At 49.5% G+C, this 14,125-nt stretch overlaps 1 long non-coding RNA gene across 1 annotated transcript; it reads right to left on the reverse strand.

The window, feature by feature from the left end:
- Positions 1-1,431: 1,431 nt before the first annotated feature.
- On the reverse strand, positions 1,432-12,504 carry LOC107966680 (uncharacterized). Its single transcript, XR_001706587.4, has 2 exons — positions 12,401-12,504; positions 1,432-2,870 (listed from the first exon to the last, which is right to left on the reverse strand). It is a non-coding gene; the product is annotated as an uncharacterized LOC107966680 (long non-coding RNA).
- Positions 12,505-14,125: the final 1,621 nt, after the last annotated feature.

The following is a 14,125-nucleotide window of genomic DNA, read 5'->3' on the forward strand; positions in this document are numbered from 1 at the left end:
TTCCCAGTGAAGTGAGGGTGTAGTGAGTCCCTGGCCCACTGCTCCTCAGCTTAACCCTGGGGCAGAAGGTCCTGATCTTTGTCTTGCCTCTAGCAGGATTTCTTCTCCATTGATAGAATTCAAGGGCTCTTATGAACTTGATGGGGAAAAAAATGCATCTTTATTTTCATTACCTCTAACTGAAACTTAGCATTAACTAAAGTTATAAATGCAAGCAACCAACCACAGTGGTATTAGTGACTTTGTCACCAATAGGCACCATCCACAGATATTTTCATATCACATGAGAGCGGTTGCAGATTCATCAAAGTATCATGTTTGCTCATTACCACTTCAGTTAAGCCTACTGCTAGTTAGTTAGCAAAAAGGAACATAGTTACTATGTTACAAAATTGTTTTTAAATATTTGTGATAACTCTATTCTAATGTAATTGTCTTCCTTTGTAACTCTGCATATTTTATTTTATGCATTTAAAAACATTCTTTTAAGAAGGGGTCCACTGGCTTCCCTAGACTTAGAAAGGGGCCCAAGACCCACCTAAAAAGTTTAAGGACCCTTGAGAGAGAAGGAAAGGACCACGTCAAGCCCATGTTCTTCCAGAAAGCTCCCAGATACAGTCTATGCTACATTTCAAAGGACTATTTGCAAACTTGTGAACAGGCTGTTCTCTTTACTTGGTAACTTTGGGCTCTGTAAGCCAAAATAGTTACTTTTCTTGGAGGGCTCACAATGCAATAATTGAAAAATTGCTGGAAAAGGCTTCTGTTGGTGTGTAAAACATGACCCATTTGTAATTTTTTTAAATCTTGCAGTGTCAAATTAGAGGCCATCCTATTAAGAGCTTCTGAACCTCAGACTTGTAGCTTTTGGAAAACCAGAGAAAAGCATTTTATTTGTTTTGAAAATTAGATCACAGTGTGTTCAGCTTCCCATTAGGATAGCTCCCATTTGTTCTGAACCAGTTTTCAAAAATGGTTTGCCTGGAAGTGAGATGATCGGGTCTCAGCCTGGGACTTAGTGAATCTCTCCTTATAAATGATCCAGACCATCTTTCAGTGGTCCCTTCCCCCACTACCACCCCCACTTCCCTCCTTCTCCATGTGCCCCTCACTTCCCCTCTGTCCCCCTCTCCCCTTCCCCCCCAGAATGCCTCTGACCTGCACCGGCTGGGGGTAACCTCTGCTCATGGGTAGTTTTGTGTCTGTTGGGGCCATACACAATCGAGGCCTGTGAAAAGGAGGGTGAGTCCGCAGGAGGCCCGCACAAGCTGGGCTATTTGGAATCCGTGTCCATTAAAGCCTTCTGGCTCTCCTTAACTCATTCCCGCTCCATTCAAGCCAGCCTGAGGGTCAGGCTTTAGCCAGCACTAAAACCTGTAGGGTACAGATTCTCTGACATTGTTGGGAAAGAATTAAGGCATCAGCCAGGGATGGCTAATATTTCTTGCCTCATTTTATTGCTGAACAGCGGGACTGTAAAGCCTTGAACACGAGCACTGTGGCCCCCTTTCATGTAGCCGAGATGATGGGATAAAAATGTGTTTGGTGAAGCAATTCAGATTACCACTGGGTCACATCCTCGCTGGCTCTCAGCACGGCCCTTGAAACAGCATCACTATGACAAGAAACAATCTCTGTGCAATTTCAGCTCATGCAGAACAGTTTTTCTAGTGTGGAAATGAGGCTAATTGTGGAGCTTGCCCACGAGAATGTTTTGTTTTTAATAGCTCAGGCCGCAGCTCAGAATAAGAGTTGAGATGGCAGATTGTGGAGACAAGTCCTTAGATCTGTGATTTCTGACAGCTTCCTACAAAATTATCATGGTTCTGGGAGTTCCGTACACTGCAATTACCAGGGGTGCTGAGGTCTTGAACTTGCCGATTGGAGTGAACAGTGTTCTCTCCAGACAGGTGAGAAGTAGTTTGGGGGCCCTCAGTCCTCTAGGGCTCCTTGCTGTGCACTCTGGGATAACAGGGTTTTCTTCAGCTCAGAAAGTCATGAGCAAGGAGTGAAGAGACTCCATAGTTATGAAGCTCTGCACCCAAGTAAGGAAGTAAAACAAACCCTGGGTAGTTTTGAAAAGCAAGCTCATTTGGTTTCATCAAGAACCTCTCCCCAAATAAATGTTCCCAAGCCATTGTTTCATGATATCGTCCAGTTAATTTGTAGCAGAGCTAGTGTGTGATTTTAACTAGCTCTGTAACCCTGGGGCAGCCCCATTGCCTCTCTGGAATCCTGGGAGCCTCTTCTTTAAGTGAGAAGTCTGGCCTCCAGGCTCTGCTGTAGCTCCTGTACTCTCCCGCTGGTTCTGTGGCCCCATGTCAACACGTTCTTGGAAGTGAGGGTGCTCCCATGACCCTGTGGAGTCAATTGGGACTAGATTCATGTCCCTATTTTCACTGCTACTTAGCTGTGTGATGTTAAGCAAGTTACTTGCCTTCTCTGGACCTCAGTTTTTTCAACTCTAAGATGGGGACAAGAGCAGGATAGTATGAGGATTCTTGGCCAGATTTTAAAGTGACATGATACTAACTAAATTGCACTGATCATTCAGATTGGTCTTTTCGTTTATTGTGTGTTTGAAAGAAGTTGTAGCACATTTAAAGTAGACCCAGACTGGCAGATTTGGTGAGAGTTTCAAGCCTGGCTGTTCCTTACTCTGCAGAGAAAATTCGTTTCTTAGTGTACAGTGCCAACAACTAAAAAAAAAAAAAAAAAAAAGGAAAGAGAGGGAATGTTTCCTTGATGAGGAAGTCATAGACCTCTAGCAAGGAGCTGTTATGCTGTTATTGTCTGTGTCTGCGGGTTCTTGTCCAAAGATTGGGAGGAAGATTCACAGCTCTTCATCCAGATTTTCAAAGCTCCTGGCCCTTAAGGACAAAAGAAATGCAAGTGAGTCCCTGTTCCGGTTGGGGCATGAGCTGTGGGGTGCTAGAGACAGGAACCCCAGGGCCTCCCCAGGCCGTGGGGCCAGAGCGTAATAAATCTGTGAAATAACAAGCACAAAGGACTTTATAATCAATGACAGATTTTATTTTTGCTCTGGCAAAATCCATCCGTGGAGTTAACATTTTATAAGGAAATAACTACCCACTTTGTGACTCCTCCTCAGCCCATATTCTCTTTCTTAAAGTTGGGAAAAGCTCAGAAAATCAAAGTCGGCTCCTCTGAGAACCGTGGCAAGCGAAAGCATGACTTCCCCTGGGCGGGGACCCAACTCTCCCGTTACTTCCTAGGGTGGTGGGGGCCATTCATTTCTGTTTTGCTAAAATACCCGTGACATGTGAATAAACTAGGATTACAGAACATTGTCTCGGTCAGTAATCTGAGCCGGCATGGGCTCTGGTTTGATGAAATATGGTGCTCTCTGAGCAAACATGGGAATTGGTATTACTTCTCGTTAAAGCTGAACAGTGGGGCTATTTAGAACTGATGCATGAATGCAGCACTGTGGGGAGTGACAATTTGAAGGGAACCGATTTGGGGGAGGAGGGCAGTGGTGTGTGTGTGTGTGTATGTGTGTGTGTGTGTGTGAGAGAGAGACAGAGAGAGAGTTGGCCGGAGCCAGCCAGTTAAGAGGAGTCTATGGGAGAGGCGGCCAAGGGGACACTTTGAAAATTAGGACCCCTTTGTGGCTTCGCAGTCTCCTTATCACCCCCAAATAATCTTGCTCAAAACCTTTGACTACTCTCCTTCACAGGATGGATAAAGCCTTCTGTCCTTGTCCTGGCATTTAAGCCCTAACCATCTGGCCTCTCTGTCCTGGTGGAGTCTTTATCCAGCCTCTGTTCCTATGCGTCCTCTCCTGTCCCAGAATTTAGAGCAGCTTCATTCCTTGGGTTCTCATCCCAGGCCCCTCCCCATGGCTTTAAGGTGGCTGTAGCTAATTCCCCTGTTGCCAGCACCCAGACATTCATGGCCTCAGCTGCCAGGACTTCTGTCTGCTGAGGGCTCACAGTGGAGCCCTTCCTCAGGAAGGCCGACAGGCGCGGCCTCACTCAAGTTATCTCACACTCCGGGGACAGCCAAAGCCAGTGACTAGGTGCAGGGGCCTGGAAAGCACTGTAGGGCCACCTGGCTCCGAGGCTGTCTATACCACTGTGTCATTTAGCTTCTCCCTCTGGTTATCCTAGTCCCTCAGCTCCCTTATTGGTGTGGTCCCCCTAGCACTCTCCCATATACTTCGGCACTCAAATTTCGATCTCAGAGTCCCTACCCTGAGATATCCAACCTGAGATAATTCATGCCAGGAGTGATCTAAGGAAGTGGGCTCTAAGGTGGCATCTGAGGCCCTCATCATCTGACATTCAGTGGCAACGAGGACTCTGGCTGCTGTAACTGGAGTCCCCATAGCCTGATGCTGTGGTGAGTTGGAGGGGTCACTTTCTTAGGGGTTAGAGAGGTTCAGGGGAAGGAATAATTCTGAAGACAGTGGGATTGTCAAGTGCCATGGATGCATTAGAAATAGACAATAAAAGATTGAGAAGGATGAAACACTAATTGAAGGCAGAGTGTGAGAATTGGAGGATCATGGCACCATATAAAGAAACCCTCAGTTGTTACAGCCAGTCCTGCTGAGGACTGGGCCCAGGACTTACATATTAAGATAGCAGAGCTCCAGAAATGGTTTGATTCTTAACCCCGGCACTTCTGTTATGCCAAAGTCAGGGGTGGGGCCCTGAGACTTGGAGTGGGGGCATCTTGATGGATGTACTCAAGAGTCTTAAAACCTTACACTTCCTTGAACACTTTGGACCTGGGGAGGTGGGCTCTGCCTACCTTGCTTGAAGATGATAAAGATGTAGCGTGCGCCCCTCTCATAATCTACCCTTACCTGTCCCCTGGCTGCCAGATGAAACCTGGGCTTATGTCACCACTTCGCCCAGCCAGGGAAGTCTCGGTGAGAGGTGAGGCCAGCTGGACTTCCTGGGTCAAGGGGGGACTTGGGGCACTTTCCTGTCTTACAAAAGGATTGTAAAACGCACCAATCAGGAACTTTCCTGTCTTACAAGAGGTTTGTAAAATGCACTAATCAGCGCTCTGTAAAATGCACTAATCAGCGCTCTGTAAAACACACCAATCAGCAGGATCCTAAGAGTAGGCAGTCGCAGGGAGAATTGAAAAAAGGGCATTCTGATAGGACAGAAATGGAACATGGGAGGGGACCAATAAGGGAATAAAAGCTGGCCACCCCAGCCGGCAGCGGCACTCGGGTCCTCTTCCATGCTGTGGAAGTTTTGTCCTTTTGCTCTTCACAATAAACCTTGCTACTACTCACTCTTTGGGTCCATGCCATCTTTAAGAGCTGTAACACTCACTGTGAAGGTCCGCGGCTTCATTCCTAAGTTAGCCAGATCAGAAACCCACTGGCGGGAACCAACTCCAGACACACCGGGCCCACCAAGGGGAAGAATATGGTAGACTGGAGGATCTGCAGAGTCAACGTGTATAAGCAGGACCTGAGGGAGTATGATTGGGATGGGTCCCAAGGGTGCTGAATCAAGGGAGACTGGATATGGAAGTGGATAAGGGAGAGTTTGTCAGTCTAGGAGCACGGTCCCATGATGCCGGTTTTCCACCATGGCAAGGGCCCTAGGGTACGGGGCTGATATGCTTATGGGTTGGCCGTTGGACACTTGGAAAAAGCAATGGCCTGCAGTAAGTGACGTGTCAACACTGAAATAGCTGTGGTAAGTGATAGAAGAATGGACTAAAGGCTCAGAGAGCAGACATGCTGGATTAGAAATGGTACACAGGCTGGAAAGCCACCAGCCTATATGTTCCATGGAAGGACTCAGAGGACTCTCCATTTACCAAAGTGATAAGGAATCCACTGGTAAGAGGGATACCAGCAACATGCAAAGCTGAGGGATGGCTTCTATCTGTAGGCTGGGGCTGAGGGCAGAGGGTATTGTTACTGATCTGGGCTCCCTAGCAGAAATGAGGATGAAAGGATCCCAAAATAATGGAGTATTTTGCTGTCCAAATCAAAGTAGATGCAATTATCAAAATGAGAGGTGCAGTCAGATTTCAGTCAGGGTTCCCAACTCATGGGGAGCTATGAAGACATTTAATCAAACCTGCAGTCGCTGGGGGTAATACTGATGGACAGCCCACAAGAGCACCATTCAATTTGTACAAACTAAGGCAAATCAAAGATGTATAAATGAGGCTGAGGGCAACCACTCCAAAAAAGGTTACACTTCTTTGATGGGCTTGAGCCAGTTTCTATACCTGAACACTTTGAGTGAGGGAGAGGCTGGGACCTCAGGAGGAAGGCACCTGCAACACCACAGCAAGGATAGATGGTGGTGATTTCCAATCCTTCCCCAAAGGGACCTATCACCATTTACTCAGGCAACCACTGAACCTGAGGGAAGAGAAACATCCAGACACTTCAGGAATAAATGGACACATGGTCCAGGTTGATATTGATACGAAGGACCCAAGGTCTCATTACAACTCCCCTGCTAGAGTGGATTTTGTGGAAACCAGATGATCAATGAATCCTGGTGCAGCCCAGCTCGCTGGGCTTGCGGACTCATCCACAGCGATTTCCTTACACCTCAAATATAGAATTGCAACAAACATCCTTGGTAGCTGCCAGAACTTTGCATTGGTTCCTTGGCTTACAGGGCAAGAGTTAGAGGAGTGGGGAAGGCAAGTTGAAACTTGTGTGGTAAGAGTTACCATAGTAGAGAAGTCCAAGGAGAAGTGTCTGAAACCATTCCCTCATCCCTGTCCTGGCCAGATTAATAAATCAAAATCAGTGTCGTGTCCCAAGGGAAATGGTAGCGATTAGTGCCATCCTTAAAAACCTAAAGGATGCAGCTGTTATGGTTACACACTGTCCTCATTTAATTCACCAGTATGTCCCCTACAGAAAACCAGACGTATGCTAGAGAATGACTGCAAATTCACCAAGTGATGTGTGAGTAGCCCTTACCTCAGCATCTGTGCCAGATGTGGGATCTTGGCAGAGCAGATTGACATGGCCTCAGGAATCTGGTATGCCACCTCTGATCTGGTGGATGTATTGTTTTTCATCCCATTCAAGAACACAGAAGCAGTTTTCATTCCCATGGGGCAGGTCCCAGTATGCATTTACTAGTATGTGTATTTCTTGTCCTAGGGCCATGTTAACTGTACCACCTCTGTCATGAGGGATCAAATGGATATGGATCATTTGGATATTCCACTGAGCATAACATTGGTCCTCTGTATTAATGACATTGTGTTAGCCAGAATGAATAAGTAAGAAGTGGAATCAGTAATCAGTAAGAATACTTTAGAGACCTTGGTAAGATGCCTGTGCTCCAGAGGGTGGGAGATGAACCCCATGAACCTCATCACTGAGACTATGAAGTGGTGTGTTAGTCCATTTGTGTTGCTATAAGGAATACCTGAGACTGCGTAATTTATAAAGAAAAGAGGTTTATTTGGCTCATGGTTCTTCAGGCTGTACAAGAAGCATGGCCCTAGCATCTGCTCCTGGTGAGGGCCTCAGGGAGCTTCCACTCATGGTGGAAGGCGAAGGGGGAGCAGGGATCACATGGTGAGGGGGGTACATGAAAGAGAGAGGGAGGAAGTGCCAGATCCTTTTAAACAACGAGGTCTCATGTGAACCCATAGAGTGAGAACAAACTCATTATTGCGAGGACAGCACCAAGCTATTCATGAGAGATCTGCCCCCATGACCCAAACTCCTCCCACTAGGCCCACCTCCAACATTGCAGGTCACATTTCAACATGAGATTTGGAGGAGACAAAACATCCAAACATAGAGGTTTGGCCTGAGCAACTTGGAACATTCCCTCCAAAGCAGAAAACACATTGTATCTTGCACTTCCCATCTCTAAGAATAAACAATTCCTGGCACTTTTTTGGGCTCTGGAGATGACAAGTTCCATCGTTGTGAATGCTACTCTGACCCAGAGGGACACAGGAGGATGCCAGGTGTGAGTGGACCCAGAGCAGGAAAGAAATCTGCAACCTGTCTAGGCTGTGAGCAAGCAGCCCAGCTGCTTGGATCATAGGAGCTGTCAGACCTGTGGTATTACAGGTATCTGTGGAAGACAGATATCATGTGGGATTTGTGGCAAGGTTCAATAGGAGCGAGTCCAAGCCATCTGCAGCAGAGAATTATATGCCCTTTGAAAAGCACCTCCTGATACTGGGCTTCATTTGAGATGAAGAGCTTAATCATGTACCATCAGGTGATCATGCAGCCAGAACTGCCTGTCATGAGCTGTGTTCTCGTAGATCCACCATGTCTACATGGTCCATAAGCTTGGGTGGGCCCAGCAGTAACTCATCAAAGGTGGAAGTGGTCCATCTGGGATGCACATGAGCAGTGTCAGGGGGTGCAGTGAGGCTGCACTAGTAAGTGGCTCATACCTCCATGCCATCTACCACTGTGCACCTGTGCTTCTCTTTCATTTCATACCTGTGACCACATGGGGGTCCCTGATGATAAGGTGATGGAGAAGGAAAATGTATGAGCTTGGTGCAGGGAGAAGTAGACTTGGTATATGGGTATAAAGTAAAAATGGACTTTTGTTGCACTGTATCCTAACTCAGGGATGACCCTGAAAGACAGCAGCAATGAAGGGAAATCCTTCTTATGGGCAGAGCTTTGGGGGTAGAGTTGGTCATCCACCTTATATGGAAAGAAAAGTGACCTGAGGGATTTTGGGGCAGTGGGAAATGGCTTGATTAGTTGATTTGGGGACTGGAAGAAAACATCTGAAATGTCAGGGCTACGGAGGCCTGTGGACAAGGCATATGAATAGGCCTACAGGAGTCGGCAGGGAGTGAGAGGATCTTTATATTGCATGTCAGGGTCCACCAGAGAGTACCCACTGTGGAAAAAGCACTAAACAGCCAAGGATATAGACTGGCTCTGTCAGTTGACATCAGCAGCCTCTGCCATCAGTCAGAATGAGTGCCTGCCTGGAGCTGCTGCGGCAGGAATGGGAGCTGTGGATAGCATGGCAGCATGAGTGCCAACTGACCAGGGCCAATCTAGCTCTGCCACTTCCCAGTGTGCAGCCAACCAGCAAGGGAGACCAATGCCAAGCCTGTGATATGGCCTGCCCCTGGCTGAGCGCACGAGTTACTTGGTGGAAGGATGATTAACTGGATTCTTTCCACCCTGGAAAGAGCAGTGATTCGTCTGGTCTGGAGTCTACACATATTCTGGGTTTGGTTTGCTGTTTTTGCCTGCAGAGCCTCAGTCAGCACCACAAAACTTAGAAAGCATTTGATATCCTCCTTCAGGATCCTGTGTGACAGAGCATGGAACCAAAGGACTCACCTCGCAGCAAAGGAGGCACTACAGTGAACACAGGCCAATGGGATTTACCAGTTCTGGCGCATCTCAGTGGTAGAGCATTGGAAAGTGCGGCTGAAGCACCATCTGGAGAGGATGCTCTGAGAGGGTGGGAAGCCATCCTCCACAACACAATACTCACCCCAAACCAATGGTCAATATGTGTTGCTGTGTCTCAGTCAGTAGAAATCATGAGTCCAGGAACCAAGGCACAGAAATAGGAGTGGCATTGCTCATCGTCACACTTAGTGGCCCACCAGGGGAATCTGTGCTCCCTGAATGCTCAGCACAGTGGGTCTAAAGGTCCTGGTGCCCAGAGGAGGAATGCTTCCTCCAGGGGACATGGCAAGATTCCCTTTTCATGTTCAGTGACAGGTGCTGCCAACCACCACCAGCTCCGACGTCTAGAGACTGGTGGGAAGGAGGGGAGTCTCCATCCTGCACAGGTCATCAAACCTGTGCTGTCACACACTGGGACAGGGAGGATGTCTTTAGCATCCAGGTGACCTACTGGGTCATTTCCTGGTACCTCCCTGCCCAATTCTGATGACAAATGGACAAGGGAAGGAGCCACAGCTTGAGAAGGGCATGACAACTCTCTGGGGCGCGAGTCTGCGCCACCCACCAGGTGAGCCCCTAGAGAAGCAGAGGCACTAGCCAAGGTGGAAGAGAACCTGGAATGGGTGGCAGAGGAGGGAAGTGGTGAGTACCCATGGTCCTGAGCCCAGCTGCAGCACAGGTACTGTGATCACCCCTTTAACCTTCTTCCTCTTGTAAGCTTTCCCAGGAAAAGAGACCAGGGAGCATTCTGGGGGAGCTGTTCCCAGGTAGGACCGGATTATACAAAACAAGTGGATGCAGCTGTGGAGAGGGAAGCCTGTAGAGGACACTGTGGAGCTGCCCAGCTCTACCCTTCAGGGTTGAGGCCCCCATTTCCCAGCTTTCAGGGGTGGTGCCTGCTGATGGCTCCTGGCTGAAACCCTCCCCAGGAATTGCCCTTTGCAGCCTAAAGGAGCTGCCCAGCCCGTGGCCATGCCTGCTCTTCCCCAGGGCCGCTGCATCTCCCAGCTGGGACCACACGGCTATACAAAAGCCTGGGCTCCCTAGTCTCAATTTGGGACAACACTGAGGGGCCATCCCAACTCCAGAGCTACCTGTGGGAACAGCCACAGCCCCCATTGTAATCGCATTCCAGTCAACTTCCCCCTCTGTCCAGCAGCCTCTCTCACCCCTTCCGGGTGGCGATGTTCCTAGGTTCTGGCCTTATAAACCCGCCACGCTCATTTTTCCACCCCTGAGCCTGGTTCTGGGGTGCTGCACATGAGATGGCAGGACCCAGGCACCTAGAGTGGCCGTGTGTCTCAACACGACAACTGCTTACTTCCTTATTCCCTTTCCACCTTTCTGAAAAATATCATTCTTCTTCTGGTATTTCTCTAACATCTCTCTCACACTTCCTGATTCCCCTTGTTCACAGGAAAAGCAGCTGGCAGGTTCATAAGAAATTCATAAGCCCATGTTTCTTTTATTTATTTTTATGGTTAACTTCTATTTATAACAAGGAATGCTGGTTTTCCATTTATACTTGAGATTTAAAGATTCTGTTTAAAATAAATTTAAGTAAAACGGAGTGAGTGGGTTTTTTAAAAAACAGCTAAGTAAATGATAGCGATGGCAGGCATGGTGAAGGTGATTCACTGAAGGATGGCGACTTGGGCAATGCCTACACCAGCAATTTCTCCTGCCTGGGAGCCCCTCTGACTCAGGTGAATAAGCATCCTGCAAAAACCAGCCCCAAGACTCCATTCTTTGCAAAGGTCCTGGCCCCTGCGTTTCAGAGATAGTCATGTCTTCCTGTAAGATACGTCCCACTGTGTGGAACAATCTTTCTCCACGTCTCATCTGCATCAGGCCAGCAAGGGCCTTGAGCGCTAAGTCTTTCTTACTCCCTGTTGTTGCTCCAGGACCCAGTGTGGGCTGAGACACAGGGAGGTTTGGGGGCAGGATTTTAAAGTGGTCCCCAGAATTCCGCTCCTGGTGCATTTGCCCATAGCAATTCCATCCTGAGTTGGGGTGGGGCCTTTGAATATGACGCATGTCACTCCTGGGATTCGCTTGTGTTATATGGCAGAGGTCATGCGATTTTGTGTGTATCTAATTGAAGGCCCCAAACCAGCTGATTTTTTTTTTTTTTTTTTTTTTTTTTTGAGACGGAGTCTCGCTCTGTCGCCCAGGCTGGAGTGCAGTGGCGCGATCTCGGCTCACTGCAGGCTCCGCCCCCCGGGGTTTACGCCATTCTCCTGCCTCAGCCTCCCGAATAGCTGGGACTACAGGCGCCCGCCACGTCGCCCGGCTAATTTTTTGTATTTTTAGTAGAGACGGGGTTTCACCGTGTTAGCCAAGATGGTCTCGATCTCCTGACCTCGTGATCCGCCCGCCTCGGCCCCCCAAAGTGCTGGGATTACAGGCGTGAGCCACCGCGCCCAGCCAAACCAGCTGATTTTGATGGAATGAAAAGGGAGATTATCCTGGGTGGGCCTGCTTTAATCCGGTGACAGCCCTTGAATGGTGGCCTGGGCCCTTTATGAAGAGAGGGCTCCCATGCTGGCCGTGTCCTGACAGAGGGTCCTGTCATAGGCCTCTAGGAGCTGGAGCCATCCCTGATGACAGCCCAGAGGAAAGTGGGGCCCTCATACTACAGCTGCTAGGGGCTTGGGAGAGGGAGGACTTGGGCTCCGGAAAGGTCTGCAGCCTGGAGAATATCTGGATGGCAGCCATGTGGGAACCTGACTGGAGAGCCCAGCCAAGCTGTGACCAGACTCCGGGCTCGTGGAAGTTGTGAGATAACACATGTGTGCTGTTTTAAGCTGCTAAACTTGTGGACGTGTATTATGCAGCATTAGGAAACTGGCACGGCAGCCTGCAGACATTGGCCGAGCGAGTGTGAAAGCCTGCAGGGCACCCCGCCCACTGGCTCCTGAGATTTACAGGCGCTTTCCACCTGGGGAGATGAGGCTGCCAGTGCAGGGAAGGGTTGGCAGCTGCTGCAGCCCTCGAGTTGCCCCTTACCTCACATGGTGCAGACAATGAACAGACCGGGGACTGCCCAAGGTCACTTAGAGTGGAGCACGTCTGGGAACCCCTCTGAGCCTGGCCTCCTCAGCCATGCTTTTGGTGCCAGCCAGCGCAGTGCCCACTCCATGACCTGGAAGGCATCACAATCTCCTCTTTGGTGACTTCAGCTATCAGTGGATCTCCCCACCCTGCCGCCTCCCCATGGGGTCTGAGTGGCAGGTGGAATGTACCCTCCCTCTTCTCACCCACCCTCTGGCTCTGGGACATAGCAGCTCTCCCTTCTGCCCCAGGCAGCCCTTCATCCTGGAGCTCTGCCTTGGGCACTCTGATGGCCTGGCCCCTCGCCCCAGTCTCCTCTACCCTACCCTCCACCCTGCTACTCCACCCTTCACTAGCTGTTTTGTCTGCCTGCATGGCTTCCTGCCTTCTTTTTGAAACAGCTCTCTCCTTTCTGTGGAAGAAGGCTTCCCCCAAACCACACAGGAGGCTCAGTGGAGCTGCCTGTCTGAGAGGCTGCCTAAGTGCCATGCCAGGGGGTTGGTGTATGCCAGTTCTAACACTTCCCCCAGCCACAGTGAATCCCAGGAGAAATCCTAAGTTGGGTTAGTCATTGTTCCACAGGATTCTTCTAAGCAGACTTGGTGGTGACAGCCCCGCTCTTCAGTTTACTGAGGTGGAATGTCAGGTGGCCAGACCGGGCTGGTGCTGCCAAGGTCCCTGTAACACAGAGACACCTGTGTCTAACTGAAGGGAACTGAGGCAGCAGAGGAGAGGATAAAGAGGTGGAGAAGCAGGAAGAAGAGAAGGAGGAGGAGGAGGGAGGGGAAAGAGAAACAGGAAGAGGAGGAGAAACAGGAAAAAAAAGGGGAAGGAAGAGGAGGAGGAGAGATGAAGATGAGAGAAGAGGGAAGGTGTTTTAGTTACAAATTATCCCCAAACTTATTATGGCTCAAAACAATACACCGGTTCTATCTCATAGCTTCTGTAGGTCAGTGGTTCAGCTGTGGTTGAGCTCAGGGTCTTTCTCAAGGCTGCAGTCAAGGTGCAGGCTGAAATCTCCCTTATCTTGCACCGGCTTCAAAGCCCTCGAGGCTATGGGCAGGGTTCAGTTCTGGACTCTTGGGCTGACAGCTCCATTTCTTGCTAAGTTCTGAGCTCAGGATTCTCTGCTTATTCTGGGCCTTCTCTTTCAGAACGTCTCCATCCACTTCCCAATCCGGCATCTCCACTCAGACCTCAGGCTGGCATTCCCCAGTGGCTCTGGGATACCAAGCTTGCTTCCAGGGATCTTCTGCTTCTCCTTCTGCACCTGCTCCCCTACTGTGATGGTGCCATGGAGCTGAAGGTTCATGGCTGGCTCCTCCCTCTTTTCCCCTCATCCCCAGCCAGCTGCCAGTCCTGTGAAGCTCATCTCTTGGAGCCCTCTCTGCCTGCTTTGCACACGGACACTTTCTCATCCAGGTCTTGATGCTCTCTTGCTGCTGGTCGCTATGCCAGGCCCACTGCCTTCAGGCTCCTTCCTCAAGACTACAGGGCAATCTTCCTCATGACAGACGTGCCCCTGCCACCCTCCTGCTTGTGGGACCCCACCTGTCTCCTTTCCGTGGCATGATGCCTGTGTCAGACACCAACACATGGTCCCTGCCGCTCCTTCACACCTCTCTTCCAGGCACCTGCGTGTCTTCTCATTTCCTGCCTACATACTCCTTCCTCCCAAGG

Source organism: Pan troglodytes, chromosome 8 (assembly GCF_028858775.2).
Source record: "Pan troglodytes isolate AG18354 chromosome 8, NHGRI_mPanTro3-v2.0_pri, whole genome shotgun sequence".
NCBI classification, from domain to species: Eukaryota; Metazoa; Chordata; class Mammalia; order Primates; family Hominidae; genus Pan; species Pan troglodytes.